This window comes from Solanum dulcamara, chromosome 9 (genome assembly GCF_947179165.1).
Source record: "Solanum dulcamara chromosome 9, daSolDulc1.2, whole genome shotgun sequence".
In the NCBI taxonomy this organism is placed as follows: Eukaryota; Viridiplantae; Streptophyta; class Magnoliopsida; order Solanales; family Solanaceae; genus Solanum; species Solanum dulcamara.
In genome coordinates, this window is record NC_077245.1 from 50,573,089 (window position 1) to 50,587,094 (window position 14,006).

Here is a 14,006-nt window from a genome sequence, read left to right on the forward strand (position 1 = left end):
ATGCAAACTTCGATTTCGAGAGTTTTACTCATCCGAATATGATTCGACAAAGGCATAAATGCTCCGTATCACCTTGGCTAACATTCTGTATAATCAACTTATAAATTTTACCTCCCATCATTTACATGATCTACATAGACTTCACCTGACTCAGAATTCGTCCAAGTCTGGCCTAGGCTCAATTTTTTTGAAGTTACTACTCGAAGTTTTCTAACCCAAAATCCTTCCCCGTTTGCCTATTCCTAACAACGAAAGTAAGTTGTTATAATAGATACCAATTTACCCATCACTTGTCCCTGAGTGACTAACTAGGGAAAATAGGGCTAAAGCAAAAATAGAGTAGTACCTATTTCGTTGAACAGTTGAGGATACTTGTCTAGCATATCTTTCTCTATCTCCCATGTAGCTTCCTCTATCGAATGATGTTTCCATTGCACTTTAACCATATTGATCTCCTTAATCCTAAATTTATGGATGTCACCATCAAGAATTGCAATTGGATCTTTCTCATACTTAGGTTCCTTGCCTAATAACACCGAGTCCCATTAAATGATGTAGTCCCTATCCCTATGGCACTTTTTTAGGATAGACACATGGAACACAGGGTGTACCCCTTACAAGCTAGGTGGTAAGACCAACCTGTATGCCACCGGCCCTATATAATCAAGAATTTCAAAAGGGACAATGTAACGAGGACTGAGTTTGCCCTTCTTGTTAAATCTCATCACCCCTTTAATAGGTGACACTTTTAGAAGTACTTTTTCACCAGCCTCGAATGTCATATCCCTTACCTTTTGGTCAGCATACTCCTTCTGATGACTTTGAGCCACTAGAAGCTTAGCTTGGATGCTTCTCACCTTGTATCGACTATCCCTCACTAAGTCAACCCCCAATGGCTCCACTTCCCTAACTTCAAACCACCCTATTGGATACCTTCATCCCCTCCCATACAGGGCTTCAAATAGTTCCATATTAATACTGGATTGGTAGCTATTGTTGTAGGAAAACTCAAACAAAGGCAAAAGCCTGTCCCAATATCCTCCAAAGTCTATCACACATGCCCTCAACATATTTTCCAGTACTTGGATAGTCCTTTCTAACTGCACGTCTGTCTGTGGATGGAAAGTTATGCTGAAAGTGAGTTGAGTACCCAACTCTTCATGTAACTTACCCCAAAATATGGAAGTGAATCGCATACTACGTTCTGAAATGATAGAAAGGGGCACCCCGTGCAACCTTACTATCTCCTTTACATAAATTCTGGCCAAATGATGTGCATTATAATCCACTCTAACCAGAATGGAGTGTGCTGATTTCGTTAACCTGTCAACTACCACCTAAATAGAATCATGATTTTCTAAAATCTTAGGAAGTCTCACCACGAAATCCATGGCTATTCTCTCCCACTTCCATTCAGTAATAGGCATTCTTTACGACAAACCTGCGGGTCTTTTATGCTTGTACTTCACCTGTTTGCAATTTTGACACTTGGCTACATATTCAGCTATGTCTTTCTTCATACCTGGCCACCAATATAACCGTTTCAAGTCCTAATACATTTAAGTCACTCTAGGGTGAATAGAGTATCGGAAATGATGAGATTCAATCAGGATCTTTTTAATTAATCCATCTACCCGAAGAACACAAATTCTTCCCCTAAAATGGATAACCCCTTCTACATCTAGGGTTAAGCTTGGAGCCTTGCCCATCAATACCTTCCTTTTTATTTCATTTAAGTATACATCCTCAAACTGCTTGGTTTTGATCTCTTCTATGAAAGTGGGCCTTAGATCAACTCTAGCCATTACCCCACCTTTCTCAAAGATGCCTAACTTCATGAATTGGTCCTCCAAGGCCTGAATTTCTCTAGACAAGGGCTGCTTAAGGGCCTCCAAATAAGCTAAACTGCCCATGCTCACTAGCTTTTGGCTCAATGTATCTGCTACCACATTAGCTTTGCCTAGATGGTACTGGATCGTGACATCATAGTCCTTAAGTAACTCTATCCACCTTCGCTATCTCAAATTCAAGTCCTGCTGGGTGACCACGTGCTGTAAGCTGCATTGATCAGTAAAATCCTCACACTTGATACCGTAAAGATAATGTCTCCAAAATTTTAATGCAAATACTACCGCTGCCAACTCCAAGTTATGAGTCGAGTAGTTCCTCTCATGCACTTTGTACTGTCGCAAAGCATATGCTACAACATTCTTATTCTGCATCAACATAGAACCCAAATCAGAATGTAAAGCATTACAATAAACAATAAAATCTTTAACTTTGACTGGTAGGGTCAAAATTGGGGTTGTGGTTAGGAGAGTTTTTAGCCTTTGGAAGCTCTTTTTGACACTAGTCAGTCCACTCGAATGACATTTCCTTTTTAGTCAACCTGGTCAAGTGAGTAGCAATAGAGGCAAATTTTCTTACGAACCGACGATAGTAACTAGCCAGTCCCACAAAACTTCTAACCTCTATTACAGAACTAGGCCTAGTCCAATTCTTAACTGCCTCAATCTTTTGTGGGTCCACCATCACCCCTTTATTTTAAATAACATGGCCTAAAAAGGCAACTGAAGGCAGCCAAAATTCACACTTAGACAATTTCGCATACAACATTTGTCTGCCCAAAACACCCAACACAATTCAAAGGTGATATGCATGTTCCTGTTCACTGTTTAAATACACCAATATATCATCTATAAACACTATCACAAAATATCCAGGAATGGTTTGAACACCCCATACATCAAAACTCATAAAAGCTACAGGTGCATTGGTTAACCCAAAGAACATTACTAAAAAATCATAGTGCCCATACCTGGTCCTAAAAGCTGTTTTGGATACATCCTCAGGTCTAATTTTCAATTGATCATACCCAGACCTGAGATCAATCTTTGAGAAGACTGAAGCACCTTGTAGATGGTCAAACATGTCATTAATACAAGGAAAAAGGTATTTATTTCAGATGGTGACCTTATTCATCTCTCGATAGTCAATACACATTCTCATATTACCATCTTTTTTCTTGATGAACAACATCGGAGCACCCCAAAGGGAAGCACTAGGACGAATGAACCCCTTATCAAGGAGCTTCTGAATTTTAGCCTTAAGCTCTCTCAACTCTGCCGGAGCCATACGGTAGGAAGGAATGGAAATTAGGCGAGTACCCGACTCTAAATCAATGTAGAAATCTATGTCTCAATCAGGAGGCATACTAGGTAAGTCTGAAGGAAAGACCTCCGAAATTCACACACAATTAGAATAGACTCAATAGAAGGAGACTCTACTTTCATATTTTGGATATAGTCCAAATTGGCTAAGAAACCCTGCCCCACTATTTTTCTACCTTGGAGAAATGATATGACCTTAACTGGCTTAGGCTTGTACATCCCTTCCCACTCTAACCTTTCCCTCCTCGGGATCTCTAGATCCACAGTCTTTACATTGCAATTAAGTACAAAAAAATAGGGGGACAAGAAAGTCATGCCTAAGATCATAAAAATATCTGTCATGTCTAGAATCACTAAGTCCAGCCATGTCTGGTACCCCATAAACATCACAAAACAAGAACGATACATATAGGTGACTATGACTGACTCTCCAACAGGGGTAAAAACATGAATAGGGGCATCCAACATATCACATAATGCATCAAAACCCAAGGCATACCTCACAGATATATAAGAATAAGTAGAACCCAGATCAAATAAGACATTAGCCATCCAATCACAAATAAGAATATATTTGTGATAACTGCGTTAGATGCCTCTACCTCAGTTTTTCCCTAGAATGGATAAAAATAAGCCCGGTCATCTTGATGGGCCACCTCCTTGCCTGGATGGACTAATCCTTGACCTACACTACTACTTCCTCGGCCCCCATGGCCTCTCAGATTTCCTCCTCCTCTACTTTCTTAACAAAGTTCATGACTTCATTGAAACTCCTGGAGGACAAAGTCATATAAACAGAGAGTACCTGCAACTCAGGGTCCAACTCTTCATAAACAACCTGATTCTATCCTTCTTAGTAGTAACCAACTGAGTAGCATATCTGGATAGGGCATGAAATTTGGCCTCATACACAGCCACTGATAATCCTTCCTACTCAAGGGCCATAAACTCATCTTTATTCCTATCCCTCCTAGTGAGGGGCACTTACTTCTCTTAAAATAGAGCATGGAACTGAGCCCACATGAGTGGGGCAACACAGGCGAGCATCACTCCACATAGGCCCTCCACTACTGCTTAGCCTCTCCTTACAACTGAAAAGTCACAAACTCTACTTCGTACTGATACACTATGACTAGCTTGTGTAGCCTCTTATAGCAATTCAGAATAAACTCGTAGGTATCCTCATTTTTAGTACCCTAGAAAACTAGAGGTTTGAGCTTGAGGAATATGCTGAGCATGTCATGATCAGTACTATTCATCATAGGACCCATTAAGGGCCTGAAGAAAGCATATGTGCCCATCACTACATCTGTTCGCTGAACTACAATAGCAATTGGATGGTCAACAAGAGCTGGTGAAGTGGGCATAGTAGGGATGGAACCAGCACCAACTAGCCCACTCAGGAATGCCATGATCTGATGGGCCAGGAGTGGATTCAAAGAGCGGAGTACCAACGGTCTCAGCCTATCCATCCTTCTGTTGTCCTACTTGTTTCTGCTCCTCTTTAGCTTCCACCTCTCCCTCAAACTTATTCAGGAGAGTAGGAGCCGCCTCGTCTACCAGTACCTCCTCAACAGAGACCTCTACTCTCGCAGGTACTGCCCTTCCTCTGCCCCTACCTCACCTAATTCTACTGCCTCTCCCTCTACTACGCCCTCGAATGACTGGCTCCTCGTCGGGCTTAATTAGAGCTACTAGCCTAACATGGTTGAAATACATGTTAACCATCGGCGGATAAGAGAGTGAAAGTTATAAGAGAATAATTTTGATCACCAGATACCAATTGGAATCAAGTTATAGAATGAAGGAAGGAAAATGGTGAAATTTTTTCTAAAATTCGATAGCCTCTTGATAAAAAAAGTACAAACATCTTCGTACCATTCAGCGAGACTCTACTGGAGTCATTTTGGTATGACGTGATCAATGAAACTAGGTTCTGATGCCAACTTTGTCACGACTCCAACCCGCCGTGACTGACACTCTATCTAACTCTCTGGTGAGAGAACTATTCTAACAGCAAAACAATAATAATCACAAGGTGTACACAAGCTTAAAGATGCAGAAATAGGTTTTAAATCGAAGACAAGTGGTGAGTTCCCATAAACTCAGAAAACTAACTAGTTATAACCTCAAATATGAGAAATTAAACACCCCTAGGAATTGAAAGTCATTATACAAAAACTCTAAAACTAACAAGTCTAGAACAGAAGTACAATTCTGAATAGAAACTAGTAATAAATACAAACATTATCTGAACACCTAAGTCCTAGAAAACAAAGGACTAGAACAACGATAGACTCCATGGAAGCCTAAAGGAACAGCTCACCCTTGAATTCGTAAAGACCATCACTCCTCTAGATGAGGTCTTTTTGCTCTGGCTGAATATGCTCTGTACTAAAAACATTTAGACAAAGAGTAGTATCAGTACAAAAAACCATGGTGTATTGGTAGGATCACACGGTTAGCTAGGAAACGGATCCTAGACAAGTAAATTTTAATATAATAGGCACATACATATACAGAATAAAAAAACCACATCTTAATATCACAGTTCAAAGTCTTTCACATACTATAATCTCACACAAGGGTCCTCTCAAAGGACCTACAAACAATCAACTTTCTACTCGCCTAAATACAATTTCGCGAAGCCATAAATGCTCTATTTTGTGTTGGCTATCAGCCTGTCTAATCAATTAATAAATTTGATCTCTCATCGTTCACATGATTCCCCTAGACTTTACCTGACTCAGAATTCGTCTAAATCTGTCCTAGGCTCAATTTTTTCGAAGTTACTATCCGAAGTTTCTGTCCTGAAATCCTTCCCCATTGGCCTATCCCTAACGACAGAAGCATGTCATTACAATAATAGTAAGATTCTTCTTTTTGTAAAATTATTTTGTACATTCACGTGATACTTTATTGATTATTGATTATTTAGGTAGATAACTATTGTTATTATTGTCTTTTTGTTATAAATGTTAGTTATTATTAATTATTTTTTGTTAATTTTAGTTAATATAACTAGTTTAGTTTTTTTAAAACATTAAATAATTATTTTACTTACTTTTTTATAGTTTATTTGGCAACCTTATTCAGAAAAAGTTATTAATGGATTACCTGGGTGGTGTCGGTTAGAAAAATCCATTTGGATGGTACATGTTCCACTCATATGTGGAATTTATCGTGAGTGGCACATGGTGAATTGTGTTGTGAGACAATTTGATTATTTTTAACATATTCCTGGACCATGCATTTATTTTGACTAAAAATATTATAAGCGTGATAAATGGACCAAAATAAAATAAGAGAATATCGATGTGTTTCACTACACAAATTACTTATGGGAACAATGTCGAAATAATATATTTCAGCCTATATTTATAAGTGATCAAACAAAGTACTTTCATTGGTACATGAGACATTCCCACATATTAGTTGGAAATCCAAGCCATGTTACTCAAAGAGGATATCAACTTATGGCAGGAAGACATGAGGCTTTAGTACGTATATTTTTTTAAAATTAATTAATTATAATAATCTTTAACAATATTTTAGTTATTAATAATTTTTTAATTATTTTTATTTATTTTAGGCTAGGGGTCATGAAGTTAAGTATTGTCAAGATTGAATAATTAAAGATGATGCAAGCCAATCTGATGAGGAAGTCGCTCATTATCAGGCCCCGGGAGGGTAACCTAGGCATGACGGGTACTCGAAGACCATTACTGGTCTTCAATCGAATCAATTAGTCCAATCAAACATTTATTCAATCACATTTTATTAGCGGAAGACTCAACTCATTAAGAATACTACTCATAAATAAGGCCAAAGGCCAACCATCTAACAAATCAACAAATAGTAAGGGTGAAACTAGTCAAAATGAAATGAATTAACATCATCATCAATCTAGTCTATGAAGCCTCTATCAAAAATCTTAACGGTGCCAATGACAGGTTCATGGCTACCTCAAATCAAATGAAGAAAATTAAACTCAAAGCTTGAAAGATATATGTGGTATCCTCCGGAAGTAGGGAGGACTCACCAAATCGCCGAATGCAAATAGATCCTTAACGATGCGCCTGTTGATGATCTCTAGTACATGTTTATGCATCATGAAATGATGCAGGACCAAATGGACATCAGTACATGGAATGTACAAGTATGTGAAATAGAAGAATGAAACATGCACCAAGGTGGAATCAAATCAACTCAGAGATTTCCAATCAGTAAGGTGAACAACTCAATCAAGATATTCTAAGTCTAAAACAAGAATAAGATTTAGACAAAGACCAATCATATACAATATAATCCAATCCATTCCAATCCGGAGTAATATCAAGACCTATATGAGAGTTTCTATTATCCAACAATAATCACTTATGAGCTAGTGATCATACAACAAGACCGTTGCTATTTCCACAACTGTCCAGTACTTTGTCAGGGTAAAGGATGAATCATCCAATCAAGGATCCAATCAAAAAATCAAGTCCTATCTTTTCAGGTCATTAAAATAAAAGGAAACATCTAATTTTAATGGTTCAATCTTCTTCTACACTGGCTATGTAGTTATTGGGTTCGAGTTATTACTTACTCTTATCCAATTCGGTGCTCGATACTCCTCCCAAAACTGAATGCTCATAAGATAATTAATTCCAATCAACCAATGAACGATTCTCATATGGACTTTTATCAGTTCATCTGTTCTATCAAATCAGTCCTTTCCGACAATCAATCTTCCAATCAAACCAATCAACAAATCTCATATGGACTTTTATTAGTTCATCGATTCTATCCAATCAATTATTTTGTATAATCAATCTTCCAGTCCTTTCCAAATCATTCATTTTTGAGTAGTTAGGACAATTATTTATGACAACATTTAGTTGAGACTATTCAATTTAGTTCAATAATGAACATGAAATGACTATCAAGTTTTATGAAGACTATCATCATGCTCACATTTAAACTACAACCATAAATTCACAAGTTCAAGGCTCTAGACTCAATCCTTAATCATATTCATCCAACATTAGTCAAAATATCTTAAGGATTTATGAAGTAAATAGTCAAAATTATTTTCTTGAAGAAGAAATTCATATAAATCATCAATTACGTAGTATTATGTAAAAATATGTTAAGTTTAAAGAAAATTCTCAAGAAACACAATCATGAAGACTCAATTCATTCACAATTCAACCTATCACAATCGTGAGAACTCAATTTATTCACAAATCAACCTATCACATTCATGGGGCACATGGAAGAACAAAGTACGTACTTTAGTGTAGCCTTACATGCCTGGGATGAAGACAAGATAATCAATCTGGCAAGAAATTACTTGAATCTTTTGAACCCTAGCCTCTTCTCTACTCCTTAGCGTTAGGTCTCTAGTTAGAATGTGTAGAATAGACTTAGGAATATTTTTGAAAGTCTTTTAAGATCAACAATGACCTATATCAGTCTTGGGTTAAGTATATGAAGGGTAGAGAAAAGACCAGAATGCCCCTTCTTCAAAATAAAAATGGGCAGAAAATTTGGCTTGTGGGGGAACAAGTGCGCGACGTGGACTTGTTCTCTCATAGTTCATCTTTTTCCAAAAAAATTTTCAGATCGAATTTTAACCCAGTAGAAAATAACTAGGATAAAATTAAGTGCAAGTTTACGGCAGGTCCGTGGCGCGGTCCTGTCTCCCACCACTCTGTTTTCCGTCACTTCACTCCTAAAATTTATCTTTTGATTCGGTTGGTGTAAAATTCAACCGAAACTACTTCCCCATATGATTTTTCCTCCTGATTGATATTTTGACCTCAGATTGACCGAAAAAGTTAAGGATGATGTTTTGAGCAAGCGGTCTTTAGTCTTGGGTTACTTTGGTAATTTTATCGGGTGTAACACTCATATTTCACTAGAGTCAATGAATGCGGCATATCAAGGAACGTGATTGATATTTGATACCGGATATAATCCCCCAACTTAATATGTGGAACCACAACCAGTACAAATTTGTCATAACCCGACCTAGGGCCTAATCGTAACAAGGCGATAGGGATGCGAGGGAACCCAACCATAATCCATCTTAGCATACATTACATACATAAGGTAAAAAATAATATAAATAGAAGTAATCATAAGTGGGGAACTGGGAAAGGGAAATCAACATAATAGATGTCCAAAGGGACTATACCGTATAATGTCTAAACATGTCTATAGTCTAATCTTTGACGGGGGATTAGGATAAGCTCTTAGCTCACCTTAATAATAAAATAAATGACTCAACAATAGTAATGTGAATAAAAATCTTGTCTTCTGTAGAATAACGACTCACCAACTCCTTGGAAATCTAAAAAAAACTCTAGCCATGAGCGGGGTAGTCCTGAGTGTCGTCCGTTCCTACATTATGAGGCAACGTAGGCAAAGTATTCTTTAGTATATTTGAATGTACTAAGTATGTGAGATATTCATGAACAATTAAAGGAATGTATCAATATGCCATAAGATGCATGACCAATCATAGTGAACATGAGTATAGCTTAAAAGAAATTTAAAACACAAGAAATTTTTGGTCAATGCATATCATAAAACTTCAACTTTTAACTCATAACTTGAAACCTCATAGCTTAACTTGAACTTGAACTTGTATGGGATAAGACCTTTAACCAACACCTAAGACCATGCGAGCTACTACATAGAATCCGATAACTTCTGCATTGAGACAGGACGATGACTCTTGCATCAAAATAGGAGATGCTATCTTGCCAGGGCATACTCTAAAGAAAACTCAACTCAACTCAATTGGGCTATGTTGATATACTAGCTAGGACTTGAAGGCAACCTACGTGGGCAACGTAGTTTGAGACTTTATATTGCTACTAGGATTCCCCTGGGTAACTAATTGCGTTACCGTACTGAACCCCACTTAGGATTCCTCTCGGTGCATAGTCAATATCCCAATGGAAACTCATAAACATGATCATATCATAGTAGGAAAAGATAGTAACTACCTATCAATACATCTTTAAAATATTTAGGAATGGCTCATCTAATTTGGCGATTCATATGAATCTATAAGTTCGGTGAGAATTGTCCTTATCACTATCTCAAAACATCTAATGATCTTAACTCTGATCATCATATCAATCTTTAACTTTAAAATCATAATCTTAGATGTAACTCATTGAAAACTATCTTTATAAATCATTTAACTTGTGATTAACTCAAAAACTCATCTTTACTTCATAATCATGATTTCAAAATATAGCTTTATGTATAGAAATCTATAATTCAACTTGAAATCATGCAATTCATATAAGAACATGCATATAAAGAGCATTGATAACATTTAAAAATGAAATAAAATTAGCCTAATGCAATTCATCCAAACTAGGGTTCATAATCAATTATAAATTAAATGAAAAATTGATAAATCTTTGGTAATCATGGGTGAAAGAGCCCATGAATCAATCCCCACATACCTTTCTTGAAATCACTTAGAATTCAGAAGAAACCTTAAAGAAATCTGAAAACCCTAGCTTGAATTTGGAGAGAAACTTTGAGAGAATTTGATAGTTCTTGCCTTGGGAATTTTGAGAGAATGAATTGAATAGGAGGAGAGTTTGAAGAATAGAGTATTTATAGACTTTGAACTTGACCATAAAAATGTCTAGGTTCATTAAACCAAACTTGGGAAAAGAAATAATTTCCCTTCATTAAATTCTAAAAGTTAACCCTACAGACCCCTTTATACGAGTGGTCTTGGAAATGACGAGCCATCTAAATGACTCGTCCTGCAGGTCTGAAAAATGGGTCTAGAAATATAGTCTCTGAAGTTTGGGAATGGGCAGGGTTTACGATCCGTTTTCAAGTAAACAACCCATATTTTGGGCTCATCCTACAGGTCCCAAAAATATGCAAAATACAAGTCTCTGAATTTTTATAACAGTGGGTCTTTATGACCCGTCCTAGCTTCTATGACCCATCCTGTAAGTTCGTAGACTTGACTCTGAGGGATCCTTGAAACTTGGCCTCTGAACTTAGTTTATGAGGGGTTTCTATGTGTTGTCATCATGAGGAAGACTCATCCTGACATGCTATAGAACCTCTTCTGAGAGAAACTTCAACTTTTGTTCGAAGGGTCACTCTATGACTCAACTTTACGAGCCGCAGGGATCTCTACGAGCCATAGATGGACTTGTTCACCTGGATAGGTTCAAAATTCTGGGACTTTGATCCTTGGTTCCAACTTTCTAACTTACGGGGTCTTACACGAGTTGCCCACCGTTTGCGAAATAATAGCGCCTAGAGATGGTGCACATTGAGGTAGAAGGAGTACTGGTGAAGGTCGTGCTCGTTGTTGAGATTATGTGGGAAATCATTTGGTTGATGAATAAAATGTGTTTGATAATAGTACACAATTATATTTGGTGGCTACTCCCGAGCCTTATTACCCCACATTTGACTTTTCTACTGGACCATCTACAACTAATTCTAATTTTTCAAATCAAGAAATAACTGGTTTTGTAACTATACATGTTTTTATATCTGGTTTTTATCTCAACCTAATAATTCATTTGGTATTCAACATGGCATGCATGAATTTCCTATTAATAATTCTCCATTTGGTGTGAGGTTGAATTTTTTAGATGTAAGTATGATAATTTTTATTGAAATTGAATAATTATCTTTTATGTTTTTTATGTATATATTTATTTAATTATATTATATTTTATTATAGGTAACCATGTCCCATGACTCAAGGTTTAATGCAGAAGCTTCACAACATTCATTTTTTGTTAGATAGAATCTTACGTCAATAACATCTAGGCCCCACAAATCAACTAGGTGTGATACGGGAAGTCACTATCAAAATGAGAAAGATTCGAAGGATTCAGAAAATGAAGAGGAAGATGAAGACGTGGAAGATTCAAAAAACTCAGACGAATAATTTTTATTGATCTTTATTTTTGCAAAATCTTGTTGATTATTAGTGTTGAAATTTATTATTTTGTGCAGTGTAATATCAATTCAAGAATCACTTTTTAATATTTTTTACTTTTTAACTTACTCTTATCAAGTCAAATCAACTTTTTGGTTTGTTGTTTCCTTTTTGTTTGAAGAATTGTTAAATAAAAAATGCAGAGGATCTCAATCTTTTTTAACTTTTTCTTGCAATATAAATGACAATGTTTTTTTAATTTTTTTAACTTTTGTATATTACCAAGAATCTTTTATTAGTTTTAATCTACTAGAAAGATAAAAGTTAGTAATAACTAAATTAAAAGTAATTTATTACTATTATTAATAATAAGACATAAAATTACATTCATTTAAAATACATAAAAAATATATTTATAATCAAGTAGGACATCTTGCCTTTGTATGGCCCGTTTCCTTGCAAACACTATATTTTCTGGCCAGTCGAGCAAGAGCTATATCCTGTAATGACCTGGAAGGTCATTTACGACATTTTCTATAAAATTATCATTTTATCCCTCTCGTTAGTTTCTTCGGGTCACTTTTGATTGGGCTTGAAAGTTAGTTTTTGGAAATCTTGTGAAAAGTTGAGATTTTGCTTGAGAAATGAGTTTTAAAGGCTTAAGTTGCCAAATTTTGAGTTTCGAAGTCATTTGGAGTTTCAAGTTTCGGAATGGAATTCCATCGATTTCATCAGTTTTGGAATGTGGAAATTGTTCTAGAAGAGGATTATATTTGGAGGTAAAACATGGAATTTAGGTCCAAAGTTAGAAATTGAGTTAAAGTTTGATCAAAGTTCGACTTTGGTCAACATTTGGGATTTGGGTGCTCGAATTGGATTTCAGATGGTTCCAATGGTTTTAGAAGGTGATTCTAATATAAAAATGGCTTTGTCATAAATTTTAGATGTCCCGAGGGTATTTTGAATATTTCAAGTATTGAAACTAATTTAGCTGTGACTTATCAGATTTTGGATATGGAGGCCTCGAATTCGAATTTTGATAATTCCATTGAGTCAGAAACATCAAATTTAGCAGGGTTGTATATATGGTTTGAGTATACAGGGTTTTGAACAAATCTCTTGGGTCCGATCGGAAGCTTGAGTTGTGACATAGCTTATTTTAATAGTGATGTTGTAGGGTCCTCTTAAGAGAACTAGGTTCGCTAAAGTGAACCTTCACTTAACTGAGACCCATCGCTTAACAGATCGGGCCATCGCTTTAGCGGAGGTTCACGAAACTAAGTGAGTCCCTTCACTTAAGCGATGGGGAAAAGGAAAGTTAACTAAGATTAATGATGGATATGTGCATTATGCATGTTTGGTGGTTGGTTCTAGATTTACTCTGGATTTTAGCAGGTAATAGCTAAGAATCTTCTCATGGTTATGCGAGAAAAGGGTTCATTCCGATAGTTGTGCTTTGATTTAAAGAGTTTTGGTTTAGGTTTGATTCATGGATTAGCCCATGGCTCGAAAATCACTTCTAGATTGTGGATTTTTTAAATTTTGATTCAAAAGTTTAGTTTTGATAATTGTTCCTAATGATATGGTTTAAGGCTGAGTTCATTTGGGGGAGGCAAATACCAAACTTGGAGGTTACACCTCGGACTCTTGGTAGCGTCGAGTATCCTTCTTTATTTTACTTTATGTTTGAGGAAAAACTGGGCTTTTAATGGTGGATGATGTAATGATGTGGAAGTGATTTACGTTATTTTTAATAAAATTACTATTTTACTCCTCCGTTAGTTTCTCTGAGTCACTTTTGATTAGGTCTAAAAGTTAGTTTTTGGAAATCTTGTGAAAAATTGAGGTTTTTGCTTGAGAAATGGGTTTTAAAGGCTTAAGTTGCCAAATTTTGAGTTTTGGGA

At 36.3% G+C, this 14,006-nt stretch overlaps 1 pseudogene; it reads left to right on the plus strand.

The window, feature by feature from the left end:
* The first annotated feature begins 6,319 nt into the window (after nucleotides 1-6,319).
* Nucleotides 6,320-12,111, plus strand: LOC129903680 (uncharacterized; annotated as a pseudogene).
* Nucleotides 12,112-14,006: the final 1,895 nt, after the last annotated feature.